Source organism: Carya illinoinensis, chromosome 12 (assembly GCF_018687715.1).
Source record: "Carya illinoinensis cultivar Pawnee chromosome 12, C.illinoinensisPawnee_v1, whole genome shotgun sequence".
NCBI classification, from domain to species: Eukaryota; Viridiplantae; Streptophyta; class Magnoliopsida; order Fagales; family Juglandaceae; genus Carya; species Carya illinoinensis.
Window position 1 is genome coordinate 25,464,398 of NC_056763.1, and position 15,475 is coordinate 25,479,872.

A 15,475-nucleotide genomic window follows, 5' to 3' on the forward strand; every position below is an offset into this window, starting at 1 on the left:
TCTCTATATAAACCTCTATATCACACATATTCAGTAGCATAATCTGATTTAAAATATAAATTTTAAAATTTAAATCTCATATGTTAAATTATGTCATATTAACGTGAAAGTCTTTAAATAGCACTAACCGATTGAAAGATATTTTCAGTTCATATAAGTTCATTAAGGCTGTGTTTTGGTTCGTATTATTTTATTATTATTTATAAATAATTAACTATTATTTACAAAATATTCACTACATTTTCATTATTATTAACAAATTATCTAAAATTTCCACAACTCTTAACATATTCTAAAAGCCACCAAATAGCCCTAAACCTTCTAATTATGTGAAATGAATTTAAATTTTTTATTTATTGTTTGGATAAAGTAATTTTCTAAACTTTTTTAGAGAGCGATTGACATGTAGTATGTAATGTAATATTTATATTTGTTCAAATATATTTTTTAAATAATATTAAATATAGAAAAATGTTATATAATTTATTTTATATGTTTATTTCTTTTCTCAGATCAAACTTTTTAAATATATATTGATTTGGAATGGTGTGAACGTGTTTTCTCCTGTCTTGTTAGATCAAGTTGGAAATATATATATATATATATATATATATATATATATATATATATATCAGAGGCAACGTTTTGAATGAGAGTTACTGCTGTAAATGTATAGTTATGGAGGCATTTTCCTCGTTTTTTTTTTATGAGTTTGGTAAAGATGAAAGTTGGGGGGTGGATTCACCTATATATTCCTCCAATTTTTAAGTTTGAATAATTTTGTTACAAGTTCTCAATGTCGCACAGTATTCATACGACATAATTTAATTTAAAAGATAAATTTTAAATTTTACAAATCAAATTATATTATGTAGATAATTTGTGGTATAAAGGTTTTAAAATAATAATACTTTTCAAAATTATATTTAATGAGTGGCTCTACAGCGACCAAGATCTAAATTTGGGTTTCGACAAGTGTATTTCATCTTTTTTTATTTTTATACATTTTTAAACATCTTTAAATATATATTTTTTTAAAAAAAATTACAACATTATTAAAAAATACTTTCTTAATCATTAAGTTAAAAAAATAAAGGAACATACTATTGAAACCCAATTATCGGTGAATTTAGCATTTCTGATAGTTAATATCGAGGTGTTTATATGCGACTAAGGTAAATGACTTTGGTAAAACCAGCAAAAATTAGACTATATTTAAAGATGCGTGAATGTTGGACCCAATTTTAAGGTCAATGGGGATTAAGTCTCGATATCATATCATGTCCTATTCTTTAGTCATTATTATATGTTAGATATTGACCATCACCGAATGGTTCAAACTTCAATCATGGTGACAACAGAGGCACCATGTACATGAACGGTGAGAACGGAGAGTGATTATTATTATTATTATTATTATTTTTTCAGTTTTAATTTTGTTTCTTTTGAAAAAATTAATTATAGTGGATATCCTGACTGCATTATAAATCCGAATTCAGATCCAAATATAAGCGGGCAACGAGATCCGAATCCGGGTAAACAATATTATTAGAAATTAACAATAATGTTGAGATAGCTAGCTTATTTAAACACAAGAAGGACGTGTATGACAAGTAACGTGCGTGTTATAACTTGTGCATGTATTTTATATTTTCCTGACTGCAACATCATCTATATATATAATTGAATCATGTTAATTAAATAAGTCTATCATATGAGTCTCTTTCTCTATAAATATATATATATATATATATATATATATATATAATATGAATGCTTGTGAACATAGTATTCTCATCATGTCTTGGTCTATGTATGTTTCTTACAATTTACGATATCGACATGTTTCATGTATCGTATTATACCCACTGTTTGTGTCGGTGTTTGTGCTTTCAACTGCACCGATAGAAAAATGCAGTACCCATATAACAATTAATAAAGGAAAACTAGGCTCGGGAGGTAATCGAGGCTGCTTCTGAAATTATTGTAATATTTATATAATTTTTTTTATAATATTAAATTAAAGTTAAATTATATATATCTAACGTTAAGATAAAGTTTGCTGAAAGAAAAAATATTAATCACTATTCCAGCATAAATGTTTTTTCTTGACCAAATTTTTTGTCGTGAAAATATCATTTTTGCCGTAAAAAAAAAAAAAAACGTTTCTGTTCTAATGAGTATTTAATTTATGCAGAGAACCGTCTCTTAGATAATTTATTTGTAAATAGTAATAATAGTAGTTAAAATCATATTAGTCATAAATAAATTTGTGTATTGGTGAAGTTTTAAAAAACGCAATAATTAGCTTGTGATTTGAAAATTTTTATGTATGTATTCAACCATAGATGTAACTTTTCTCTAATAAATAAGTTAAGTCAATTTCTAATGAAAAATAAAAAAGGAGTATTCAATTTAGTCATTTTTATTTAAGGGCAACAGTCTTTTAGTTTTCTTATTACATATTTATTTCAATTCAATGCCATTTTTAGTTTTTTATCCCATTAACTTATTCCTAAATGTTTTTGGCAGATTATATATATATTAATAAACGATTAATCTTTTATAGTCACTAATTTAGAAATAAAGGAGAGCAATAAATTATAAAATCAAGGTGTTCTACCAAATTATAAGATCAAGGTGCATGACTCTCCTAATAAGTGATCCAACATGTATAATATTTAATTAACAGGTAAAGTATAGAGTCAGAATTTGAATTCGAGACATTAGATCTGATATAATACGAAATTCCTACTTGTCTAAAAAACTAAAACCAATAAGAATACATAGGTTTCACTATTTATATTTATGTCAATCTTAATTAACAATAATATTTTATTTATTTAATATATCTAATTATTCGCAAACCTTGCATAGAGATACGATCTTGCAGTTGTATTCAAAATCAAATATTACATGATAAAAAACAAGTTGATTAGAGTAAAATATAAAACCAGAATAATAAGATATGTGCGATCTTAAGTACTCAGATTGGGTTTGCTTTTGCCAGCTTTTCATGTGGAGAACAATATAAAGAAAGAGAAAAATTGTTAATCTAGCTTAGGAATAATTAATGTCTGTTTTTCTATCAATGCTTTGCATCTTTGGCACCTTAAGCAATCCGATGTCCCCCACAAAGAATATATGATTTTTTTCTTTCTTATTCAACGTTAATTAGTTTAAAAAAAACTAGAGTAATAATATACCTCCAATTTTTTTTACGACTCATTTTCAAATAACCAATGATGTTATACACTCCATTAAAAATAAATGTTAATATTACAAAACTACCATCTATTTCACGTAGAGTTGTAAAATAATTATAAGATTATTATTTTTAATATGTCATATAATTGAGATAAATAAAAATTTTATATACACTCATTTTTACGTACTTTTTACGTATTTTATTAATATGATTGAATGTGCTATTATTTTAATAAAAAATAATTGTTTTGACCAATCATATCAGTGAAGTGTATAAAAAATATGAAAAAATGACTGTGTAAACATGCTCCAATTAAAGCTTTGGGGGAATAGTTATTAATTAACATAGGAAAATCTTGACCCAACAAAAAAAGGAAGGAACAAAGTATATATCAAAGTATAACTTCATTTTTTGGGATTATTGGCATGGAGCCTAGAGAATCTAAAAAGTCCACCCTAGGAAATATTAAGTTAAAGAGGAATACGAAGATAGCTTGACCTTGTAAATCATGGCTGCATGCTTGATTTTGGGTTTGATATAAATTAGCTGTACTAATTAGAATATGGAATAAAGAAAATGATTACTTAAACAAGAAGAACATTCTAAATGTGTTACTTCTTAGCTATCTTTATTTTGACTTTTGACTCCATGATGTAATCAAAAGATTATTTTGAAAATTATATAAAAAGTTATTTTTAAAATTAAAAATTATATAAAAATATTTTAATAATATTTGATTCAAATTTTAAACGGAACAAACAGAACCATCGTAAGAATCCATCTGAAAATTATTCGATCTGACTTTTTGATCAAACTGTGATCGAATTTATGTTGGTGTGATTTCAGGACACCAAAGGGTCAAGTTCCTTTGAGTCCATGTCAGCAACTGCAAGGTTCCTCTATAAATAAATAATAATTAGCATAGTGGTGTGGATAAGCATCATTAGCTTAGGCGCTCAACCCCTTTTTAGGCTTTAAATCAGAGAACATGGAGGAGGGCAAAGACAAACCAATTACAATGGAGTTGTGTGTATGTTTGCCTGTCCCCCCAGCATCATAAGACCCCATACTAGGATTTCTTATACATAACTTTATAGCCCGACACCTGTCCATTATCATTAATTTACATACTATACTTGGAAACTTTGCTTCATATGATAATATAATAATTAGGAGTGACCCTTTATCACCCTTTCTCTTTTTGAAGGGTTATAATATCTTAATAAAATGTAAATATTAATATTTATTTATGTAGGGTCTAGATTAAAAGGATAAACAGTTTAAATAAAAAGAGATAAATCATTTAAATTGGATAAAAAGATTAGATTATTTCTATCATTCTGTTTTAAATTATTGGTATGAAGAATGATTGGAGATCGGTGAACAGGACAAACCAATTATTGAGTTTTGAGATTTGATTAATCTATGATAAAATGAATCTTGAGGATAAGAACTTAACAAAATAGGAATGTTTTGAATAATTGTTACGTGCAAGTGAATAATTCAAATAAGAAGCATGTAAAAGAACATATCTTACTAAGAGAGCATTGAGAAAGATAACTTAGATGTGTTTTTGGGAATTTAATAATTAGAAAATATTTAGATGTCTTAGCACTTCCAAATTGAAAAACTAAAATTGGTATCTGATTAGCATATGGAATTGGTCCGATAGGGCTGAAATTGAGAAATAATCATCGGAGAGAGAGAGAGAGAGAGTTGTGATGAACTTGACCCTCTGCAACCTCCAAAGGACAATGGCAGGGAATGGGATTTCCCCCACCATCCCCTTAAATCTGGAATGCTTTTACTGTTGTCACTGCAGAGTAAAGACAACTATCCTTTAAAAGAAAAATAAAAAATAAAAAAAGAGACAAAATTCTTTAAAAATTAAGGCATCGTATTAAATTACTTGGACAGAACCTCCTTGTATTGGTCCTTGGTTGGGGCTAGTGATATGCATGCGGACACACACCATCTACTGATCTACAGGCCAAACTCGAAGCCTTAGCCTCCTATGCACAAATTAGACACCCCATTTGCCACCGGCGTTTTTTTTTTTTCTTTTTTTAAATTTAAATTTTATTTTTTAAGAGTATCCTTATTTATCATTTAGATTCTTATTATTTTTTTGTTATTTTATAATATAATATTAGATAATTAGAAACTAATTATTATATTTCATTTATAAAATTATCATTTATTATCACATCACGATATAATAATAATAAGAGGATGATAAAAAAAGAGATGATGAATTTTTTTTTTTTTTTTAACTCATCTAGGATTTGGCGTTGTTTATTAGGGTTTGTAGGGTACCCTGCAAAAATCATTTTAGTAATATTATTAAAAATCAAACCCCCAACTTAGGTTTAAGAGTAGTTTATTTTAGGTGGGTACCTTAAAATAACATTGGAAATGAATCATTTTGGGTTGGAATCCATGTGAGGATTATAATGGGAGAAATGAGGAAGGAAAGATTTTAGAGTTTTGCTACATATAAATACAGTCGCGTACTAATTTGTATATCAATACTGATTTATTCATACTTAAAATTTAAATTAATATTATTTTCAATAAAATTTATTTTTTAATTAATCACATCATATTAATATATAGATTAATATAAAATTATATTTTTAACTATATTTTTTTCAAGATTTTATTCGTTTTTAGTGGAGGATGCCCTTCACTGTTGCTTACATGTAAGCAAGCATATATTTGCTTCGAAGGACGGATCGAAGTGTGAGGAGGAGACGCTGAGAGGGACTTTGGTCCCCAAAGGTAGTACGAGTTCTGACTATCTTTTGACTCTCATTTTGAGGCTTTTTATGCCGTTGGATCTCTATGATTACGACTTTTTTCTGATGGGTTATGTGCAGACCTACTGGACCCTCATTTCCCTCCTCTTTTTTCTACTTCCTCTGCAGAAGGGATAACTTTTCTGCAGAAGTCCCCGTCGGAGACGTGACATGTTCATACATGACCTAACCTCCACATTTTCTTCTTCGTATCAAGCAGGTAGATTAGGTCTCATCGAAGCATTGAGCCAAAACTTAACATAATTTCGATTTGGAGTTTCAAAATTTTTTGTTTGTGGGCCACTATTTTACAAAGGTTTTGAATAAATTTATTATTAACTCATATCATTAAATCAATTTAACTATAAAAATTTATACATTACTTATAAATATATCCAAAATTTTGTTTACAGATAATGTGTAATTTATTTCTTAACATCTTTCCTCACATGCAGGTCAGTATTTTTTTATGATTTTTGTCACGAGATAAATAGTCTGGGTCTCTGATCATCATATGGTAGGCTCTAATATTATGAAGAAATTCACGAGTCTAACTCATATCATAAAACCGGTTCAACAAAAAAAGTTTACACGTTACTTTTGAACATGCTCGATACCTTGTCTACAAGTAATGTGAGATTTTTTCCTCAACAATCTTGTGCTAGATTTATCTATTTGAGATTTATATAGATCATTTATCATATATATTTATTAGATACATCTACCTATTAATTTAAAAGTCATTTTATTAACAAATTATTGACGCTGCATTATTTGATTTATAAAACTTAAATTTATAAATATTTTTTGATAAATCAAATCAAACTATATCAATAATATGAAATGTATGTTCCACCCACCTGCTTATGAATATAAGTTTTCTTAATTTAATTTGAGATAGTTTAAGGTTTTGATTTTTTTTTTTTTTTTTTTGGAAATGAGGTTTTGAGTTGATATTTTAAAAAGAAACCAAGATCTATAATTCAAGTTCAATCTTTCAAATGATTTCGAAAGGAATTCAATGATCAAATATCGTAGTCTTTACTCCAATCCCATTTATTTAGGTCTAGACGTGTCAAAAAATCAATTGATTGTTAACAGTATTATATTATAACCATAATAATAATAATAAAATTAATAATATTGGAATTTCTTGAACAGTATCAATTTGTGACCAATTAAGCAAAGATCCATTACCCTTAATTTTTCAATTTGCAATGAATTAGCTTACGGGGTGACGAAGTCAAAGTCCATGCTACTTAATTTTAATTAGCCAGTAGTGACCCAATTATTGATTGATTTAGTTCTTAAATAATTAGGTTTAGTGCGGTACGGGCATAGACAGTTCGTGTTATTATGAGTAATATTATATATATTCATGAAGTGTTCAATTACCGCACAATTATTTTAAAAAAGAATAAGGTTTATTATTAAAAAATTAAAATTTTTCATGTAGTTTTTATATTTATTTACTTTTTTCAAAAAGATTATGCAGTATTTGCGCATTCAACTACTGCAAATATCATTTATTTAAATCAAGATGCATATAATATAGTAGGAAACCATTAAGCAAAAACAACAAAGATTTTTTTTTTTTAGTAAAGTATTACAATTATAAAGAGATTTTATAAAAATAAATTTGTAAACTGATGTAGTTTTATATGATATTTTAGATTTATTTTACAATCTTATATATCACATCAAATTATATGAATTTAATTTTATAAAATTCTTTTTTTTATTATAATAAAAACGTAAACAACAAGAAAAGGTGATTAGAAGTGATGAGCTTTTTCCAAAAATGGGAAGCTTTTTCCTAGCTGCGAGAAGAATATATTTTGATTCATTAGGTCATTAAATATTGATTTGTTTAGGTCGGAACTGAGTTTGAACAAACTGGAATTCAATTCTTAATAAAAGGATCGAAATCAACATAAATATCTTGTATTCTCATAAAGTAATGTTAGATATAGTCTTCCGTTGTACAAGTCAGGTGTCATTTAAAAAAAAATGAAATTTATTATTAAAAAATATATATAATTTATATAAATTTTAGATTTATCTAATTTTTTTAAAAAAGAACACGCAAAATTTATATATTCTAAGATGCAAATATTATTTATCTTCCTCCAAATCTTTCTCTCTCCCTCTCCCCTCTCTTAGCCCTTGAAAAGATCACAGAGCTCTATAAAAGAGGCTAAATTAACTTGTAGGCATATCGTTCTTACACACTCTTAGTGATCCTTTCTCATGATCTAAAGACCATATGAAGGCATGCCATGATCAGCATGATGTCATTAGCAAATTGCATGTTGTCACAAAATTATTATCTTACACTAAGATCATGTGCTTGTAAATGATTATACGTCTCACGTCAGATTGGAAGATTTTTTTCCTTTCATTAAAGATATACTGTAGTTTTTGAAAAACGAGACATCTTTGATCTAACATCTCGAAAATTCAAAGAAACATCAATTTTATTGTGCACAATAAAGCAAAATCGATTGCTTCCAATTTGATTTTCAAACTTACTCCAACCAGAAGAACCTTCTTGATTTTATGGCTTATGGCTTTGGATTGTATCAAATTGGCCTTGGTACTATTGCTTGCTTGAAGGGAAATGGAGTTGCTAGTTTTCTCTGTGCATTTCATGAGGATGTGGAGTATAATTATTGAGTCCACCAACAAACAAGATGAGGATTAAACATTATTAGTTGTTGAACTAAGATTAATTAGGACGAATTTGATCTTCTTTCAGTCAAATTGAGGTTGATGACTCTACAGGAAAACCAACTAATTTGTTCGGTAGTACTACGCAGTGGACCAACTGCATTTAATATTGCTAATGTGATGTACTGGGTGTATGTAAATATATAAAAAAAGAAAAAAAGAAAAAGGAAAATGCGATGTGGGTGCTGGAACAAAAATGGGTGAGATCAAGTTTTTTCTCTGAATTTGTCTTACTCATAGAATATATGCTCATTTACCTCAAAGTTTGGTTGGGGTCATCTCTATCCTCCAAGCAATTTCTCTAAAGGAACTCCAAGTTCTGATTCCCAATTGGACAACATTTTATAAGGGACATTTGTATCGTTTCCATTCATTCTTTGCAATTTTTTCTGATGCTCAGGGGCTGAATATAATCATGATCTGATTTTCTTTTGTAGTTTTTTGTTTGTGGGGTAGATCAATGGATGTTTTTGGTTTCAGAATTTTGTTGGCAGTGTTAGTGGTGGAATTTCTGGTAATGGAAACATTTTCTAGAGGAATTTTGATGTTATTTTATATCCTATGAACCAATGCTGTTCAGTCCTTGGTAGTGTTGATGATGAGCTTAGCAGGTTTGTTGGCCCTCCACTAGAAACGTATATATCTTATTATGGTGCTCAGAGATCCAATTAAGCTCTGATCATATTATTTTCCTAGGAGTTGGACCAATTGAGGTTTGATCATGAGTTGTAATTTGCATAGGTCTGAACCAAGTTGGTTTGGTTTTTCCAGTTTGGACTGGAAAGGAGAAGGCAAAGGACAAGGAAATAATGATTCATTAAAAATTAGCAGACTGAAGAATTAATGAATTGCAAAATGTTTAAAAGGCAGAAGAGTGTATGCACATCATGGCGTAGAATTGCAGATCAAGTATGCTCAGCAGGATCTTTCCAAGGCATATTCTCAAAATTTGAAGATCTGATTATACAAAACTTGTAAGAAAAGCACATGATCATGCTTCAGCTTTCAGGCCCCCCCCCTTATAAAATGTGTGCAAAGGATGAGAAAAATATTTAAAAGTCATGTCACCAATGATAACCTAATCTATTGTTATTACCATAGGATGATAAAAAAAACAAACAAACTAGTCATGTGCTGATAGATAGGCATTTTCTTTCAACTCTGGTTCAGTCCCCAGTCCTGTGGATGGAAGATTTAGCAAAATATTTAGATGAAATTTTCTGAATTTTTCCAGTCGTCATGACAGTATTTTCTACAGAAATTGATAGATCTCAAGCCCAAAATGCATAACAATAACAGTAACAAAAGAGATGATATATAAAGTTGCAGAAGGCCTAACATCAAAAGCTTATTCATTACTCGATGGTATTGATCAGCAGTCAGTACAGTAATCAGAATCAAGCTAGTGGGTTTTCAAACTTTAGACGTGCATAAAGAGCTACTAGATTAGTTTAATCTGGTGCTACTCTATCAACAAATAGAATCGCAGGAGCAACTTCAACCAGCCAAAATTTTCTCTTTAAGCAAGAGTACGTTCTTGACAAACCTTTTTTTGAGGGCAAGTTGCAAAGGTTGGCTTGCTAAAGTAGAACCTGCTGGTACGCAATTCTCTTTGGTAGTATTTAACTCTCTTGCTTATAAATAATTGGTAGAATGTGATATTCCATGATTCCATCAATGGAGAGAAAGCAAAAGGATGCCCCACACGACAATGGCTAGAGTGCGGCTGCGCTCGTTAGAAAGGGCTACATGCCTTGTCCGTGAAGTTTCATCTGATGACATTGTTCTTATCATTTGTTAGTTTTTTCTTTTTTGAATGAAGGATTGTGTTGGAGTTGAATTGGGACTAAAGACTTCATTTTCTCGAAAATTTTTGTATTATAACTTTTGCTGGATCAAAATGGCTAGTCGATAGAAGTTTTTAAAATCTGGGGGAAATGATCTCGATCAGGGGATGTCTCATTGTTGTTGTAACTATGCTTTGCACAAATCACCCCATCATAGCTTTGCCGAGTCATTCTTGTAGTTTTTCTCATTCCAAAATCCAAAAGGCAAGACTTTGAAGTCAACTTCCATGAACTCCCGAGACATTTTCCCGGAAATAATGAGATGTTGGGACCCTCATTGACTAATCACTTTTAAGTTCGGTGCGTTTTTGGGGACACAATGAACAAAATAAGAACTGTAGCAGTGAATTTAACACGATCCAATCAACGATTTACCCGTAGGTAAAAGATACACCGAACAAATCTATTTTTTTCTGTTCTTGTAGTTTTGACAAAAGTTTCTCTGGATAACTTGCAGAGATGATCTTCTTTAGCTATAATATCTTTATATTCTTGAGATAAGTGTCGGGTTTCTAATCCACAATCCCATTATCTATGCAGACAAGCCCATATAATGGGACAAACTTCTTACTCACTGAAATAATCTCTAGATCTTATCCATCGAAATGAATCAAATGATCATTATAAAGATTGGCCGAATGACAACATTGCCTTCAAGAATCGTTACACCGTGCTTGATTCCAACACTAACATCACCTCCTTTATGATTAGCACAACTTCAACATCTCAAAATTATGATTGTCGTACTGATCGAAAGTTGAAGGGAAAAGACAAAAGTAATAACTCTATTTAGGGTGTGAAGGGGGCAAAGACAACCAACGAATTTTGCCCGCCAAAGCCAAATGAGTTAGAGAGAGAGAGAGCTGCAGAAAGTAGAAAATTTGGATCACTCAACCTTTGGATGGATGCACCAGGCCTAATCAAAGCAAGCAAACGAGAAGATATGACTGAGTTGATGATGGACCGGATCTATGCTAAAGACGTATGAGAAAGGGAGAGTCGAGAGAGGCTTATTGCACGATCCCATTATGTCATCAATCAGATATTAAAAACACATTAAAAAGGATACATGCTAAAGAAACTCCCTAACAACATGTCTATGTTTCGATTTTCAATTGTTTTCAGTTATAAGTCACATATATTAAGTTATTTGCATGGAACCTTCATTAATATTTTCAGAGGCAGTGTATTGACATACCAACATTAACTTCGTGCTTTTCTTCACGTTTGGGACAGTGTCGATTGTGACATCAGGCTCTAAGTTCTGAGCGAGTAGTAGAAATTTATCAACATGAATCGCATTAAGAAACAAGTGGAATTAGCTAAAAGCAGGCACAAGAATGCGAGAAAGATATTAAAGGACTAATAATTAAGATTACATCTTGGTTAATAGTTGGATGCAACCAGCCGGTGGTGATTGCTTTTATGGTTGCTATAGCCTCTCGTGACCCAGTCCACCGGCAGCCCCAAGGCAATGTCTGATCAATGACTGAAAAAATAAAAAACGATGGTTAATTGGTACTTTATGTTGTAGTTACACCATGTAAACTGGTGAAAGATTATCTCATTGAAATTCCTGGTTTTGTGTGGTGTTGGCTTTAGGTTTCTTGCCTTGGTCCCGTTCCTCTTTATCTCCAGCGAGTCCTTAAAGACATTAATGATTGCATTAACCTCAGCAATATCCCCTGCAAAATGTAGATATTGCATGAGCATTCACATAGTTCGCCTGTAAATCATAAATTCAGAATTTTTGTCACATTCTATTTTGGTCTTATAAATGGTGTCTGTCTCTCCAGATAAATATGATGGCAAGTTTAGCCTTGAGATCAATGACTAGTTTTACCTCTTCAGGGGAAATTCCAGCATCTTCTAAACTCTTCGTTATGCAATATGAAACTGCAAGGCCATCTGATCTAGGATCAGTTATGTGATAAGCATCGCATGTAGCACCTCCTAAATACTAGGCATATATTTTAGCTACTCTTCTCATTGCGCTCTCCAAACTCAGCATAATCTTTTTAGTTTACAAAATTAAGTTTTCTTAGAAGCATTAAAATTATAAAAACCATTGTTAGGATGGGAAGAAAATAGAGAACCAGAGTCATGTTATAGTTAAAGAACACTAGATTTTGTAACTATACTAACAGTCCAGATCTTTCTCCCATAACAAAACCGTCAGGATCTTTGTCCCTTGGTCTGGAAGCTTTCTGGGGTTCATCATTACACTGAGAAAGAGCCTGGCATGCGATGAACCCACCAATCCCAACAGGGCAGACTGCAGCCTCAGTCCCACCAGCAACCATGATATCTACCTCACGTTTCTATGGCCAACAATGCTGACCCCATGCTGGTGATGGAATAAGGAACGAAAAACGGTGGGATTTTGTTATATCCCTTGTGGATTAGAGCTTCCACTCCATTGCTGAAAGATTTCATACCTCCAAGGCCTGTTCCTATAAGTACTCCAATTTTTGTCCTGTCCATCTGCAGGCATGAAAACGTGGAAATTCTTAATTCTTAATGTGCAAACTAAAGCTACACAATGTGCTGCTTATGAAATCTGACTGACTTTTTGAAGAACTTAAGTTCCAAGATTGGCATTTTCAAGGGCCCTCTTCCCAGCAACTAAACAGTACCGCCAGGAATCATCAAGCCCGTGATCATTCTTCCTATCAACGTAGCCTTCAGAAGAGAAATCACGAATCCGACCTGCAAACCGGATGGAGTATTTCGAAGCATCAAACCTGTCAATTAGGTGAATCCCACACTCTCCCTCCAAAAGTTTGTTACAGAATGTGTCGATCTCACTGCCAAAAATCGATACAAGGCCCAATCCCGTAATGACAACACGTTTTTTGGGATCTTTTTCTCGTTTGGTAGCTGAAGATGCTGAAGCTATGGCCTTGATTGCTCTGCATTTTGGAGCTGGGAATGGGAAATCAAAATCAAGCTACCATTAGCCCAAATAATGCCCCATAAACAGTCAATGCTGTATTAAATCAGTAGAGAACATACTTGGCCATAAAAGAAGAAAAGTAGGAAACTTTAGCTTGATTAACACAGTAGATATAGCAACAAGTGATTTCTGTAAAGAATACCGAAGGAAGAACAACAGAAAAGAACCGTGCTTTATCATGATTTAATAGGAGACAAAGTGGAGGGTGAAAAGAACATATTGCTGTCCCCAATACCAACTATAATAGCTCTCAGACTCAAGAAGTTCACCTTAAAAAAAATACGGAAACACAATATAGTAAGAACTTTAAAAGGGAAAGGGAGAAAAAGAATAAAAGTTACGATGTTCATAGAATGGTAGGGTTGGAAGCCAGAGCAGTTCCTTTTTTATCTTCTTACTTCAAGTTTTCCTTGCTCGGTAAACTTCGTTGATTTTTAACAGATATTGCAATATCCAAGCAAACATTTACAAAAACTGGGGAATAATATATGGGCGCAAACCCTTAGTAGAAATGAGCCAACTTGACCTCGGCCTCCTCGAAGCAGTTTGCATATTGTCCCCTGGCCTAAGGCCATTGAATTGAACCAGAGGAATCCCATTATCTCCTGATAATCTAGCTCTAAAGAGCGCCCCAGAAGGAACATTACCAGCAATGGCTGCCATCTCTCTCTCTAATTACTCTCCTCTCTAAAAGAGGTCAGGTTGGATAGACATAAAGAAAGTGAGCGAGACTTGGGTTGTAATTGTTGTTGGTTTTGTAAATTTTTGCGTTGGGAGAGTCCGATGTTGATTCTTGCTTCCCTTTTTAGGCAATGCCACCCATTTTTTCTTACTTTTCAGACAATGAAACAACTGCTTGAATGCAGACTGCAGTGAGACTGCCCTTTGTTAAATGGGCCTAACTGTTTTTCCGGCTCTTTAATGGGAAAGTTACTGGCTTCTTCCTTTCAAAACTACTCGGATAGGCCAACGGCCCTTTGCCCAATGCCGATTTCATCCTTACGAAGAGTAACAACAAAAAGTATCCAAAGAGCATCAAGAAGTATCCTAATCGACAGTTTATCTATTTACTATAAAATATCATGAGATATTTTTATTATTTACTTAAAAGGCCATTTAGATTGAGTAACTATATTATTTTATTTTATTATTATAATTTTTTAAAATTTTTATACAAAATATAATAAATAATTTAATTTTTTCAAATTTTAAAATAATAATAATATTAAAAAAATAATAATTTAACAATATTTTATTCAATTTTTATTTAAAATTATCTCATCTTATCACATTATCCAAACAGCCCTGAACAATTTAAAAGTTTATCAAATATAATAATCAAAATATTATATTTTTATACCATATGTATATTATTAATTTCACAAAAAATAATGAAGAGATACTTATTTTGTAAGAAAATTATACTCGTACAATCATTTTTATAACTCTATTTTAAATTAATGACATTTTTATAAAATAATTTATAAAAGTAACATCGTTTTAGGTAAACACCATCAATTTAAAACATAGTTATATAAAGGAGTAAGTGTATTATTATTATTTTTATAAAAATAAAAAAATTATAAAGGAAATATCAATATGTTAGGTGGAACTAGCAATTATGATAGTTTCAAAAGATTTTAATTATAATCTCTACTAATTTCTTAAATACACATGTATAGGAAAACACTGAGGCCAATGCTGGTGGCTCCCGCTGGCCACTGTTGGCTAATTTTTTTTTTAATGATTAAAAAATATTGTTTAATATTATTATAAATTTTTTATATTTTTTAAAAATATTTAAAAGTATTAAAAAATAATTTAAAAAAAATAAAAATACAAAAAGTTTTTTTTGCCTAACGAGAAGTCACCCACGGTGCCTGTAGCACCATCCCACGTGCATATTGTTTGAGTTGACTTACGCCTTGTGGTACCA

At 30.9% G+C, this 15,475-nt stretch overlaps 1 pseudogene; it reads right to left on the reverse strand.

The window, feature by feature from the left end:
• Positions 1–10,895: 10,895 nt before the first annotated feature.
• Positions 10,896–14,541, reverse strand: LOC122289418 (annotated as a pseudogene).
• Positions 14,542–15,475: the final 934 nt, after the last annotated feature.